Source organism: Nicotiana tomentosiformis, unplaced genomic scaffold, assembly GCF_000390325.3.
Source record: "Nicotiana tomentosiformis unplaced genomic scaffold, ASM39032v3 Un00008, whole genome shotgun sequence".
Classification (NCBI taxonomy): Eukaryota; Viridiplantae; Streptophyta; class Magnoliopsida; order Solanales; family Solanaceae; genus Nicotiana; species Nicotiana tomentosiformis.
This window is the reverse complement of record NW_027174567.1, coordinates 163,007-178,949: the sequence shown is the minus strand read 5'-3', so window position 1 is coordinate 178,949 and position 15,943 is coordinate 163,007. Positions and strand designations below refer to the sequence as shown.

Sequence of the window (15,943 nt, the reverse complement as noted above, 5' to 3'; positions counted from 1 at the left end):
CAAACTAGTATTTTACCCATAATCAATAGCACAATGTAACCACAACCTTGAATCAATATTCGAAAGTTACCAAATCTCAGTGAAATCAGATATAAGTCACCCAACATTTCAAATAACCCGCTAAGCATGGATAGTAGAATTTAAGGCTACAAAATAGACAAGAATAGAATTTCACTCGCATGCTATGACTCGACAACGACGCATAGATGCTCGTCACCTCACCTATACATCGTATTTAACAACCAAACACGTAGCAAATAAACACATAATACCTATTCTCTCAAGCCAAAGTTAGACACGACACTTACCTCGACTTGCTCCAATTTAACCAAGTATTATGCTTTTTCCTCGATTTTTCGATTTCGATCGACTCGTATCTAGTCATAATTAATTTGATACAGTCAACAAAATTATAGAATCAATTCCATAAGAAAATACTATATTTTTTAATAAAATCCGAAATTAACTCAAAAATAGCCCGTGGGACCCACGTCTTGGAACCCGACAAAATTTACAAAATCCGACAACCCATTAAATTACGAGTTCAACCATACTAATTTCACTCAAATCCGATTCCGAATTGATGTTCAAATCTCGAAAATTCTTTTTATGAAGTTTCTACAATCTTTCCCAAATTTCCACCTCAAAGTACTAATCAGATGATGAAATCATTGATATATTCATGTATATTAATCAAATCCGAGTTAGAATCACTTACCCGATGAATTTCTTGAAAAACCCACGAAAGGTTGTCTCCAACCGAGCTCGAAAAGTCCAATAATGAAATAATAACCTAAACCTCGAATATATAGTATATCCTGTGAACTCCAATTTTGCGGTCAGCGAAATTCCAAGCGCGGTCGCGCCCCAGGTCCCGCGGTCGCGAAATAATGGTGCGGCCGCGAAATTCTTGGGGCTGCAATGCCAAACTTTAGTATTTTGACCATAACTTTCTCTACAGATGTCCAAAAGTGACTTCTTTACCTTTGTGGAAACTAGATACGAAGGTCTACAACCTTCGTTTTTGAATCATCTCAAAATTCCTTGTAAATAAAAAAATATAGGCTTCCAAAGTCGGACTAGCGGATCTATAGAAGTTCCCGGAGCGCGGCCGCGGACAAAATTGCGCGGTCCGCAAAATATTGAGCGCGGCCGCAAAATTCTGCAGCTGTCCGCGTCCCTCCTTCGTCTCAGTGCCCAAAAATGTGCAGTCCGCGCCCCCTAAAGTGCCAGAACAATATTAGAGTGACAAAATGCTCGGACTCGCTCAAAACTCACCCCGAAACTCATATGGAACCTCCCGGACACAAACCATATATGAATTTCAATCATAAACATGCTACAGACCTACTCGAGCGATCAAATCGCCAAAATAACACTTAGAACTCCGAATTTAGGACCAAATTAAATGAAATTCTCGAGAACACTTTAAAATTCCTATCTTCTCAACTGGACGCCCGAATAACGTCAAATCAACTCCGTTTCTCACCAAATTTCACAGAGAAGTCTTAAATATCATAATGAACCTGTATCGGGCTCCGAAATCAAAAATACGGACCCGACACTAACAATACCAAACATCAATCAATTCTTAAAAATAATTAATTTTCAGACTTTTAATTTTCATCAAAAATTCATAACTCAAGCTATGGACCTTCGAATTCGATTTCGGGCATACGCCAGGTCCCATAATTCGATACGGACCCATCGGGACCATCAAAATACGGATTCAAGCCCGTTTACCAAAAATATTGATCAAAGTCAACTAAAATCAACTTTTTAAGGCATAAATTCTTATTTTCATCAATTTTCACCATAAAAATTTTCCGAAAATATGCCCGGACTGCGTATGCAAACCGAGAAGGGTAAAATAAGATTTTTAAGGCTTAAGAGCGCAGATTCGAGTTCTAAAATATAAGATGACATTTTGGGTCATCACAATTATACTCGGTGAAAAACAAAAATGTACGGAGTTAAGTATGAGGTAGCAAAATTTAATGGAGATAGAGGTTTTTCAATATGGCAAAGAAGGATGAGAGATCTGCTCATCCAACAAGGATTATACAAGGTACTAGATGCTGATGCCTGATACCATGAAAGATGAGTATTGGGCTGACTTAGATGAAAGGGCTGCTAGTGTAATTAGGTTACACTTATCAGATGATATGGTAAATAATATCATTGATGAAGACACCGCACATGGCATTTGGGCAAGGTTGGAAAGCCTATACGTGTCCAAAATGCTAACAAATAAATTGTACCTGAAGAAGCAGCTATACGCCCTACACATGGGTGAAGGTACAAATTTTTTGTCATATTTATATGTGTTTAACGGACTAATCACACAACTCGCCAATCTCGGAGTGAAAATCTAGGAAGAAAATAAAGCCATCTTCCTGTTGAACTAGTTGCCATCTTCGTACGATAATCTGGTAAGAATCATCCTACACGGGACGACCATTAAGTTGAAAGATGTCACATCGGCTCTTTTACTCAATGAAAAGATAAGAAATAAGCCTGAAAATCAAGGATATGCTCTCATTATAGAAGGTAGAGGCATGAGTTATCAAAGGAATTCGATAAACTATGGTAGATCTGGAGCTCGTGGAAAGTCTAAGAACTGATCCAAACTAAGAGCTAAAAATTGCTACAATTGTGATCAACCAGGTCACTTCAAAAGAGATTGCCCAAATCCAAGGAAGGGCAAAGGTGAAACTACTAGCTAGAAGAATGACGACAACACAGCCGCCATGGTGCAAAACAATGATAATGTTGTCCTCTGTATAAACGAGGAAGAGGAATGCATGCACTTATCAGGTCCAGAGTTGGAATGGGTGGTTGATACAACAACATCTTACCATGCCACACCGGTAAGAAATCTTTTTTGCAGATATGTAGCAGGTGATTTCGGCCTTATGAGAATGGGTAACACAAGTTACTCAAAGATTACGGGGATTGGTGACATTTTTATCAAGACAAATGTCGGATGCACATTGGTTCTCAAGGATGTGCGACATGAACCTGATTTATAGATGAACTTGATTTCGGGAATTGCTTTAGACCGAGATGGATACGATAACTATTTTTCAAATCAAAAGTGGAGACTCGCCAGGGGATCATTGGTGATTGGAAAGGGATTTGCTCATGGCATGTTATACAGGCAAATGCAGAAATATGCCAAGGTGAATTGAATGCGGCACAAGATGAGATTTTTGCTGATTTGTGGCACAAAAGAATGGGTCATATGAGCGAGAAGGGATTGTAGATTCTTGCCAAGAAATCACTCATTTCTTATGCCAAAGATTCTTGCCAAAGGTACTACTGTTTATTTGGTAAGCAGCATAGAGTCTCATTTCAGACATCGTCTGAAAGAAAATTGAATATACTTGATTTGGTATATTCTGATGTTTGTGGTCCAATGGAAATTGAATCGATGAGCGGTAACAAATATTTTGTTACTTTTATTGATGATGCTTCACAAAAATTATGGGTTTATATTTTGAAAACAAAAGATCACGTGTTTCAAGTTTTCCAAAAGTTTCATGCTATAGTGGAAAGGGAGACAGGCAAAAACAGTTCCTTTAAGGGAATTTGAAGAGTACTGTTCGAACCATGGGATCAGACATGAAAAGACAGTTCCTGGAACCCCACAACACAATGGTGTAGCCGAAAGGATGAACCGCACTATTTTGGAGAAGGTGAGAAGCATGCTCAGAATGGCTAAACTGCCTAAGTCATTCTGGGGTGAAGCAGTTCAGACAACATGTTACCTGATCAATAGAAGTCCATCAGTTCCGTTGGAGTTTGACATCCTAGAGAGAGTTTGGACCAACAAGGAGGTGTCCTACTCGCATGTGAAGGTGTCCGGTTGTAAAGCTTTTGCACATGTACCAAAAAAGCAGAGAACAAAGCTGGATGATAAATCTGTTCCTTGCATATTCATCGGATATGGAGATGAAGAATTCAGATACAGATTGTGGGATCCCGTAAAGAAGAAGGTTATCAGAAGAAGAGATGTAGTCTTTCGAGAAAGTGAAGTTGGAACTGCTGATGATATGTCAGAGAAGGCCAAGAATGGTATTATTCCTAACCTTGTTAATATTCCTTCTACTTCTAACAATTCCACAAGTGCAGAAAGTACGACCGACGAGGTTGCCGAGCAGGGGGAGCAACCTGGTGAGGTTATTGAGCAGGGGGAGCAACTTGATGATGATGTCGAGCAAGTGGATCACCCCACTCAAGGAGAAGAGCAACCTCAACCTCTAAGGAGATCATAAAGGCCAAGGGTAGAGTCATGCAGGTACCCTTCCACAGAGTATGTCCTCATCACTGATGAGGGGGAGCCAGAAAGTCTTAAGGAGGTGATGCCCCATCCAAAAAAGAACCAGTGGATGAAAGCCATGCAAGAAGAGATGGAATCTTTGCAGAAAAATGGCACGTACAAGCTAGTTGAACTTCCAAAGGGTAAAAGACCACTCAAATGTAAGTGGGTCTTTAAACTCAAGAAAGATGAAAATGGCAAGCTAGTCAGATACAAGTTCGATTGGTGGTAAAAGGCTTCGAGCAGAAGAAAGGTATTGATTTTGACAAAATTTTCTCACATGTTGTCAAAATGACTTTTATTCGAACAATCTTGAGTTTAGCAGCTAGCCTAGATCTTGAAGTGGAGCAGTTGGACGTGAAAACTGCATTTCTTCACGGAGATTTGGAAGAGTAGATCTATATGGAGCAGCCAGAAGGATTTGAAGTACCTGAAAGGAAACACATGGTGTGCAAACTGAATAAGAGTCTTTATGGGTTGAAGCAGGCACCAAGGTAGTGGTACAAGAAGTTTGACTCATTCATGAAAAGTCAAACTTACACATGTGTATACTTCAAAAGATTTTTTGAAAATAACTTTATTATATTGTTGTTGTATGTGGATGACATGCTAATTGTAGGAAAAGACAAAGGGTGATAGAAAAGTTGAAGGGAGATTTGTCCACGTCTTTTGATATGAATGACTTGGGCCTAGCACAACAAATTATGGGTATGAAGATAGTTCGAGAACGAACAAGCAGAAAGTTGTGGCTGTCTCAGGAGAAGTACATTGAACGTGTACTGGAACGCTTCAACATGAAGAATGCTAAGAAAGTCATCACACCTCTTGCTAGTCATCTAAAGTTGAGCAAGAAGATTTGTTTTACAAGTGTGGAGGAGAAATGGAACATGGTTAGAGTTCCTTATTCTTCAACAGTCGGAAGCTTGATGTATGCAATAGTATGCACCAGACCTGATATTGCTTATGCAGTTGGTGTTGTTAGCAGATTCCTTGAAAATCCTGGAGAGGAACATTGGGAAGCAGTCAAGTGGATACTCAGGTACCTGAGAGGTACCACGGGAGAGTTTTTGTGCTTTGGAGGATCTCATCCAATCTTGAAGGGCTATACAGATATTTATATGGCAGGTGACATTGATAACAGAAAATCCACTACTAGATATTTATTTATATTTTTAGGGGGAGCTATATCATGACAGTCTAAATTGCAGAAGTGTGTTGCACTTTAAACAACTGAAGCAGAGTACACTGCCGCTATAGAAACTGGCAAGGAGATGATATGGCTCAAGCAGTTTCTTCAAGAGTTGGAATTGCATCAAAAGGAGTATGTCGTCTATTGTGACAGTCAAAGTGCAATAGACTTGAGAAAGAACTCCATGTACCATGCAAGAACAAAGCATATAGATGTACGATATCATTGGATTCGTGAGCAGGTGGAGAACGAATCTTTACAGGTCAAAAAGATTCACACGAGTGAAAATCCTGCTAATATGTTGACCAAGGTGGTACCAAGAGACAAGTTCGAGCTATGCAAAGAACTTGACGGCATGCACTCAAACTAGAAGACAATACTACCTCCTCTAGATGAATGAGACTGTAGGGGGGGAGATTGATGGGTTCCATCTCATTCAATATCCAAAGTAATATGCATGTGCCTAAGGAAAAGTTTTTTGGTTTGGTAGCCAACTTTGTTGAATTTCTTTAGTTTAGTAGTCAACTTTGTTGATTTTCTTTTGGTTGGTAGCCAACTTTGTTGAATTGTCAACATTGAAGAAAAAGAAAGAAAAGTGTGTGCAAGTTGTCAAATATAGTAGGCTTTAGAGAATGAGGTTTCGGCTATAAAATGAGAGCTTCAACTCTCATTTCCACACACCAACAAAGAGAGAAAGAAAGAGTGAGGTTTCACAGATAAGGTATAAGAAAATAGTCTGTGAGAAACATAGAGAGTGAGCGATATTGTAGTGAGGTGAGAATATCAAAAGAAGGTTAATTCTTTTGAGTGTTGTAGTGGTCTTTGGAGTATTTTACTCGGACCTACAGAGTGTAAAATTCCTTGCTATAGTGATATCAGTTGCTCGTCTCGGGGCCGTAGTTGTTTCCCTTATTCAAAGAGTTTTTTACGTAAAATTCTTGGTGTCATTGTCACTCTCTTTCTTGCTAATTACCGTATCTCGGTGCTACATGATATCATGACCCAAAATTCCCGCCTCTGGACCGTGATGTCGCCTAACATTTCACTTGCTAGGCAAGCCAATGTTAGAACAACATTATCTATTTTTTTAAAATAATTTTTAAATTTATTAATAACAAGGAAGTAAATACGGAAACAATTTTAAAATAATCCATAATAATAACGGTGTCTAAATATCATCCGAGAATTGGTGTCACAAGTGCATGAGCTTCTAGAATAAATACAAGTAAAGGTCTAAATAAAATAAAGCTGTCTGGAAATAAACATACAACTAAAGTACAATAGACGGGGACTTCAGAACTGCGGACGCCATGCAGTTATACCTCAAGTATCCTCTGATAGCTGAAATCTGAGCAAGTCTATGGTACGCCGATGGGACCAACTCCAAAATCTGCACAAGAAGTGCAGAGTGAAGTATCAGTACAACCGACCTCATGTACTGGTAAGTGTTGAGCCTAACCTCGACGAAGTAGTGATGAGGCTAAGGCGATTCACTTACATTAACATGTACGCAATATTAGTAACAACAACAATAATATGAATAAATCAGGTAATTCATTTATAATAATTGAAGGCAACTCAGCAGTCATAACCAATTATCATTTCTATTATTTCTATTGCAACGTGCAACCCGCTCTCACAATATATCCACATTCAGTACTGTTGCGATGTGTAACCCGCTCCTCCAACATATTCATTTTAATTAAGTCTGTTGCGGCGTGCAACCCGATCCTCCAATATTAACTTTTTAACAAGTTTGTTGCGGCATGCAACCCGATCCTCCAATATTGACTTTTAATAAGTCTGTTGCGGCGTGCAACCCGATCCTCCAATATATTCATTATAATCAATCATGTAGCGGCGTGCAACCCGCTCCTCCAACATTTTTATTTACCAATTCTTATAGAAGAAATTTTCCCAATAAATGTAACAATTAATATAAAATTATAAGACAACAAGCATACAATAATTATGGTTTAATTATGAAGCAAACAATGACAAATAGTAAATTATTATGGAAATCATAGAGCAAATAGGCAGTTTAATATTTATTATGCTAAATGTCAAATAACAATTAAGGCACATAATTCAAATAGCATGTAACAATTAATGCGAGAATTCAAGAATTTATATTTGCAAAGAATAAGAGAGAAATAATTATTATAATAATTAATTTATGATTAAAAATAATTTATGATTTTTCAAGTAAGCACGCACACAATTAATTTGACGACGTATAGACACTCGTCACCTCGCCTATACGTCGTTTACATGCAATTCACATAACAAATAATTTAAGGGTTCTATTCCCTCAAGTCAAGGTTAACTCCGACACTTACCTCGCTTTGCAAATTCCAATCAATTATTCAACCACATCTTTTAATTTTAAATTTGCCTCCGAAACGTCAAATCTATTCACAAACAATTCAATATATTCAATACTAATCATAGGAATTAATTCCATATGAATTTACAAATTTTTCGGATAAAAATTTGAAATTCATTAAAATATTCGGCAATGGGACCCACATCTCAAATCCCAAAAAAAAACTCGCGAAATCCGAACACCCGTTCCGATACGAGTTCAACCATATCAAATTTGTCCAATTCTGATATCAAATGGACCTTCAAATCTAAATCCGAAATAAATGATGAATATAGATACGGATTTGTGAAATACAATCACTATATGATAAAGAACACTTACCCAGTTCGAAATCGTAAAAAACTTCTTTGAAATCGCCTCTAAGCCGAGTTATAATTGAGGGTTTGTGAAAAATGGGAAAAATCCCGTTTTTGGTTCTGTTTTAAGTCACAGGGGTTAGGCCTTCTTCGTGTTCGCGAAGGGCCTGTCGCGTTCGCGATGAGTAGAAGCCTGTGGCTTTCGCGTTCACGAAGGTTTCCCCCCGGCCTTCACGTTCGCGAGGCATAGTTCGCGTTCGCGCTGAAGGAATGATCGACCCTCCCCCAGGTGTGCCTAACACTACGCGTTCGCAAGGAGATGGCCGCGTTCACGAAGGGTAATGCCCCCTTCGCTTCGCGTTCGCGAAGAAGAAAAATCCAGCTGTCCAGTTTACTCTTCGCGTTCGCGAGAGTACCTTCGCAAACGCGAAGAAGAACATGTCAGAACACCTGCTGCAACAAAATTCAAGATTTTCAAAGTCCAAAACATCTCGTAGCCTATCCGAAACTCACCCGAGCCCTCGGGGCTCCAAACCAAACATGCACACAGGTTCTAAAATATCATACAAACTTGCTCGCGCGATCGAATCGCCAAAATAACACCTAGAACTACGAATCGGACACGAAATCAAAGGAAGTTTTTAAGAAAACTTTAAAACTTATATTTTTACAACCGGACGTCCGAATAATGTCAAATCAACTCCGATTCCCACCAAATTCGCCAGACAAGTCATAAATATTATAGTGGACCTATACCGGGCTCCAGAACTAAAATATGAACCCGAGGTCAATAAATCCAACATCTGTAATTTCTTAGAAATCATTAAGCTTTCAAGCTTTTAATTTTTCATCAAAATTCTATATCTCGAGTTAGGGACCTCGGAATTTGATTCCGGGCATACGCCCAAGTCTCAAATCACGATACGGGCCTACCGAAATTTTCAAAACATTGATCCGAATCCGTTTGCTCAAAATGTTGACCAAAATCAACTTAGTTGAGTTTTAAAGCTCTATTTCCCATTTTAATCTATTTTTCACATAAAAACTTTTCGGAAAATTGTACGGACTGCGCACGCAAGTCGATGAATGATAAATAGTGCTTTTTGAGGTCTCAGAACACAGAATTACTTATTAAATTTAAAGATGACATTTTGGGTCATCACACATGATTATTCCGATTCTATTACTGTGAATATTATTTTTGTAGGTGGTTTATTCCCAACAAAATTTATTTTTACTAGTTCTTTATTGTCAAGGTTAATTTTATTTTCTACTACCATGAGCATGTAATTATGAATATGAGTAGGTATATCACTCTACATTCTTTGAAGAAACAGTAGGCGGCATATGCTGTGAATTAATTGCAAGTGAGCGGTTAGGCAGTAATTGATTTTCTTTTTAATAGTAATGGATATTGGACTTCTTTTACACGATGTCATCTAAGGGACATGAATTTTGAAATTCTAACATAAATTAAAATGAAAAGAATAGTAGGGAAATGATATAATATGGAGAAAATAAATAAGTTTCTTGGACTATGAGAGGTGTCAAGTTATTTTATCTAGTCCCTGAATTATATAAATAACTAGTTAATATACCCGCGATTCGCGCTGTGATAAAAAAGGAGGTTTAAATTTATTAAACCGTCCTTTCTATGATAATGAAAGTGCTTATAAACAATATATTTTGGGGTTAATTCATAAATTTGAGTTAATAGCAGATAATACTATATATGTAAGTATGGGGCTTTTTAACTTTGTTCCAATTAAGAAAGATGGGTACTAAAATATGTATATAACTCAAATGAGAACCAAAGTTACATTAAGGGAACTTAGCTTTTTACCAAGGGTTGCAATGGTGTCTTAAAAAATCTACGGTTTCTTAAGAAAGATCTCCAACACCAGTTATCACATGTTCAACAAAAGGAAGCACCCAATTCCTTTGATTACTTTCCTGAAAACCAAATGCTGTCAATTTAGATGGAAATTTGAGTTGTTGTGATAAAACTCAAAATCATTGTGTTAGGTCAGCATTAGCCGTAGATAACGTCCTTTTCGTTCATGCTTCAATTCAAAACTTTCATCTTCAAATTTTAGCTCACACATATGTTCTTTTCCATTACTACAATTGCCAATAGAAGTATCACCGAATTATACCATGTGAAGCTCTAATCACACGATGAAATTTGAGATGAAATTTTCTTCTCTCATGTTTGCTCTAATTTTCAACGTTGAAGAGAGAAGACTCAATTTATATATACCAGCGTTCGTGTTTGGTCTCTAAACGTAAAAATTTATCTTATAACTGAAATTTCATGATATGAGAAAGAAATGTAACTATGAGAAAGAAGCTTCTACAAACAAAAAAATAGATTACCTATTATTGCTCTCAAATAAGCAATGAAGGGCACAATCACTTCATAGCTACAAGAACAGAGATATTATCCCAAAAACCACATTCAACCTCATGTATAAAGTAAGACTCTGTATTTATTGTGAAAAATACAGTATAAAAATTTATCAAGACACCTCCCTATACACAAGCAATTTACTAAAATATACCTTCCATTTTCTTTTAGCCATTTCCATAAACATATTCCGACTTCCCGTTGCGCTATTTGTGGCATCATATATATGTTATTTTACAAATTAGAAAAACTGATACCCATCCCATAAAAGCCAGAGAACACTTAATTACCTAGCCACCTTCTTACACACATGCTAAAACTATATCTATTTTTATTTATTGTAAAAGGTTAATACATAGACCAAAATTTTATGCACCATAACCAAGACCAAGTTTTTCATGAAAAAGAAAGCCCTATTATGCAGAATGCGGTTTAGAATCCAACAGTAAGATAACAAATAAAGGAAGAAAATTAAACATTTTACTGACAGCACAGAACTATATACTAGCTATCTATCTATGTTATTGCTTTTGCCTCTATAAACTATCTTGTTTTCATTTCATTATTTGCTTCAATGTAATTACTTTGTACTCTTATCCAGCCTTTGCTGCCTTGTTTATCAACTGTAAGTAATTTATAAAAAAATTTCAAAAATGTTAATTAGTACTAATAAGCGTGCAAGCACCATAATTAAGAGCCTAGAAATTAAAACACATCAAGTTTAATTTGGGACGACCACCCTTTCGAATTACAGCATGCATTTGAAGATAAAGATTCTAATGAAGTAACCTAAAAGTAATATATTCCTGATATAATGTTTTATGGAATTCTTTTAATTTGCAAAGCATTCTATGACGTATCTGCAAAGAAGAAAAAATTGGTGAAATTTTCACCCGTGGAAAACTTAATATATCAAAATCAGAAGATTAAATCAACAACAAACCTGCAAAAAAAAATAATTTTGTTAATGTATTTGACAAAGATTCAACAATATTTTAGTATAGTACCAAAATAAACCTTGCGAGATATCGCAGAAGGGTGTGAAACGGGCAAGTTCAACTTGAATAAAGAAATTTGTGCTTTCAGGCATATTTAATAGGCATTAGTGAAGAGATAAAAGAAAACGGGCAAGCAAACTGTTATTTGTAACGTTGCAAGCAACGGTTTGAAAAAGACGTTCTAGTTTGGATTTTTAAGCCTATCATATTTGGTTTTCTTAACGAGAAAGAAGAGAAAAAGGACGTGACTTTAGGTTTTTGAAGAAGTGACGTTTGAATAGGCAAATTAATAGGAAAGTAGGATAAAAAAATAATAATTGGATTTCCTGTTCAATGAGGCTTGCCACATCATCGGGCTATGTCCCACAATTGTGTATATATACAAAATAATAAAATCAAAACTTCAAGTCATATACAACTTTTGCTCGTGCATGTATATGGGCAATATTTGTTATCAATTTGCCTTCATATGTTAGAGTTTTCATTGTATGAAAATCTATCAAACACAAAAGAACAAAATTAATTAAAAACCCATAGGTAAAGTAAAAATTTCTACAAAAGATCAAACCGAAAGGGAAAGAACAAGATTAATTAAAACCTATCAGTATTAGCAATGTGTTAACTCAATATAATCACACATCCTAATTTATAGACAAAAATTAAATAGCAAAAGTTCAAACGAAAGAATCAAACCGAAAGGGACGAAATAATCAATGCAGACATACCAAATTCAAAAATGTAAGAAAAATGAGAAAATGCGAATGTTCTTCCAAGTAATGTTCAGAACAGTTCCTCTTCTTCCTTATTCCTTTTCAAATATCTTTCTTATTTTTCTGATGGTGGCTTATGGGCTTTATAGTTGATAGAAAAATTTGTGAGGCTTTTAAAGTTCTAACAAAAGGGAAACAGTTCTCTATTAATGAGGCATTTTGATCGATTTTGAATAGGTGGAAACGATTGGTTTATTGAAGCTGACCTTTACACATTGATTTATTTATGAGGCATTAATGTGCAATAGACGTTACTTTTCGGTCTTTAGTATGGACCAAACGTTACAGAGGTGGTTTTTGGGCTTTTTAAAAATCAACATAAGAAGAAAATAACAAAAGAATTGAGGGAAAAAATAAATACAAATTCTGGCTTTAGAGCATGCCACATCATCTCTTTGATGTCCCTCAATTATATATATATATATATATATATATATATATATATATATATATATATATATATATATATATATATATATAATTCAATGGTAAACACACATAAACCATTGGGCCTACAACCTTAGTAATAAAGCTAAACCACTCATAACAACGAGAATAATAACACTAAGCATTAAAGTCATACAATGAAAAAAGGTCTTACAGTCAAGAAAGTTATCACGACCCGAAATTCTCATATTCGGGATCGTGATAGTGCCTAACATTTCACTTGCTAGGCAAGCCAACGTTAGAATAATATTATCTATTTTAAAACAATTTTAAATCTATCAATAACAAAGAAACAAATGTGGAAGTTAAGACTGAAATATAGTGAATAATCCATAAATATTGCGATATCTAAATACTATTCCAGAATTGGAGCCTAACCTCGACGAAGTAGTGACGAGGCTAAGGCAGGTCACTTACATTAACATGTACGCAATAATAGTAATAACCACAAAAATAAAATTAAATCAGATAGCTCATTTTTTTTAATAGTTGAAGCCAACTCAGCAGTCATAACCAATTATTATTTCAACCAATTTTCGTTGCAGCGTGTAACCCGTTCCCACAATATATTCATTTTCAACCCTCCAATATATTTATTTTAATCAAGTATATATATAAACTTTTAAATAAGTCTGTTGCGGCGTGCAACCCGATCCCCCAATATGAACTTTTTAATAAGTCTGTTGCGGTGTGCAATCCGATCTCTCAATATAGACTTTTAAATAAGTCTGTTGCGACGTGCAATCTGATCCCTCAATATATACTTTTAAATAAGTCTGTTGCGGCGTGCAATCCGATCCCCCAATATATATATTTACTTTCATTTCCGTTGCGGCGTGCAACCCGTTCCCCCAATATAACTTTAAACAACTCATAAATAAAATAAAAATTACTCCAATAAATACCACGTCCAATGAGAAACTATTAAGTATCAAGGCACACAATAATTATAATTTATTTATGAACACACAATGGCAATTAGCAATTAATTATGAAAATCATTGAGAATATAGGCAGTTTAATATTTAGTATGCTAAATCGTGATTTTTGGGCTTTTTAAAAATCAACATAAGGAGAAAATATCACACCTCCTTTTTCCCGAATGGGGGATTAGGGGGTTTTTCCAATTAAAGTGACATTAATCGAAAAGAGATTATTTATTTGATCAGAGTCGCCACTTGGAATAGTTGTTATAGTGTCCCAAGTCACCGGTTTATTTTAAATCTCAAATCGAGGAAATTGACTCTATTTTATGGTCCGCAAACACAGAAGACCGGGTAAGAACTTCTGTTAACCCGGGAGAAGGTGTAAGGCACTCCCGAGTTCCGTGGTTTTAGCACGGTCGCTTAACAATTAATATTTGGCCTAATTATCTGATTTATTACATATTTAAAGCCTATTGTGCATTTTTACTTTTTAACCACTTTTAATTATTTATGAAATTATTTCTGGAACAAGTCACGATGTCGTACACTTGTCATTTTGGCACACACCGCAAACCGCGCCACATGAAATGCACCCGCGATTCACGACATGCTTATTTTTATTATTATTCGAAGTTGTGGTCGAGTCGCGTGAAACGCGCACTCAAATTGGGATTTATGTATCGCAACTATGCCACGAGAACCGTACTCATAGTTACGATGATTTATTAACTCAATATTTAAGCTACCTTCTGTCTTAATATCCCCGAATGTAGATCAACTCGCAAGTGTAACCAACAAAAGCCTACTGAAGAAAAGTGGCATAAGAGGAAAATCTATATAGAAAGCATTTGTTAGGCAAAGAGCTAGCCTTTTGGTAGACAAAACTTTCGGACAGGATCAATGTAGCTTAATCTACACTTACACCTAGTGAAATTTAATTGATTTACCACATGGTTGATACCAACTCAACCAACTAGTTTCAATCATGTCGTATCAATAAAAATTTGTGTAATTTCAGCAGCAAAATTAAATCCTTTTACAGAAGTTCAGCCTTCCGCTATGCAGCATCTAATGTTCCATGTCAATGCAAACATTAAAATCATCTCCCACAAACGTTCACAACAGATCAAAAGATATTCCACTTTTAGACAAATTTTTATCACCTCAATTAATATGCATTCTTACCTCAACCAGTGACTACTAACATCCGAGGTTAATCAGAGAAAGAAAATTTTAGGCAAATTCGAGGTCTCACATGCTACATCCATGAAATCAAACTTAAATGGGGCATAAACAACTCATATTTCATTCTTCAATTTAAAGCAAAGTATAACGGGTGTAAATCCACATACCTAATAGCACGAATAAACAAACTTGACCGAATAAAGGTTTGAAATAGAGGGAAACCCCAGCAACAGAAATAGCACATCAACAAATGAAACAACAGCGAGATCAACTTCCAAGCCTTTTGTAAACCAAAAACAAGTACTGAGAGCTTTTGAAACCTATTTCTCCTTTCTTTCCAGAAGCTTTTGTTTCCAAATTTCAGAATTCTTTCAGAACTTTTCAGTTTTGAATTTTTGTTTTTTTTTATTTAGCTGAGTGCAGCGAGTGTTCTCTCTGAGAATTGGTCAACGAACAGTCTATGTCTAAGTGAATTTTGTGTGCGTGTAGGTCTGAGAGAGTGAAGAAGGAGGAGATGCGGCTAGGGTCTTGATTTTTTTTGGGAGAGGATCTGTTTTGAGAGCATTTTAGAATAAGGGCCGCTAGGGTTCTTCCCCAAATGGGGGGGGGGGGGGGCGTCGTCCTGTGTTCTCTTCCATCTTTAGGGTTTGGGGAAATGAGTGTTTTAAAGAGAGGGGGATTCAGTTGGGCCAGGTGGGTCATGGAAATTGGGCTTCTAAAGGGATGGGCTTGACTAGGCCAATTTGTGTGGCTAAACTATTTATATATTTCACTTACTGATTAACTAATGATCTAATTAATTAACTAGCCTAAGAATGCATTTTTTGGTTTTTATATATTTAAATAATACATTTAACAATGTAATTAAATCCTAAAAATGCAATTCAAAAACTAAAATGCTATGAAATTAAGATTTGAATATTTTTATGATTTTTATGATTTACAATATTCCTAACATGCATAAACAATGCGAATAAATGCAAAACAAATAAAGAAAAACTTCTGAAGTTCATAAAAT

At 36.0% G+C, this 15,943-nt stretch overlaps 1 long non-coding RNA gene across 1 annotated transcript; it reads right to left on the bottom strand.

The window, feature by feature from the left end:
- Positions 1-10,543: 10,543 nt before the first annotated feature.
- LOC138903815 (uncharacterized) lies at positions 10,544-15,529 on the bottom strand. The gene is made up of 2 exons (XR_011413172.1): positions 15,093-15,529; positions 10,544-11,542 (listed from the first exon to the last, which is right to left on the bottom strand). It is a non-coding gene; the product is annotated as an uncharacterized lncRNA (long non-coding RNA).
- Positions 15,530-15,943: the final 414 nt, after the last annotated feature.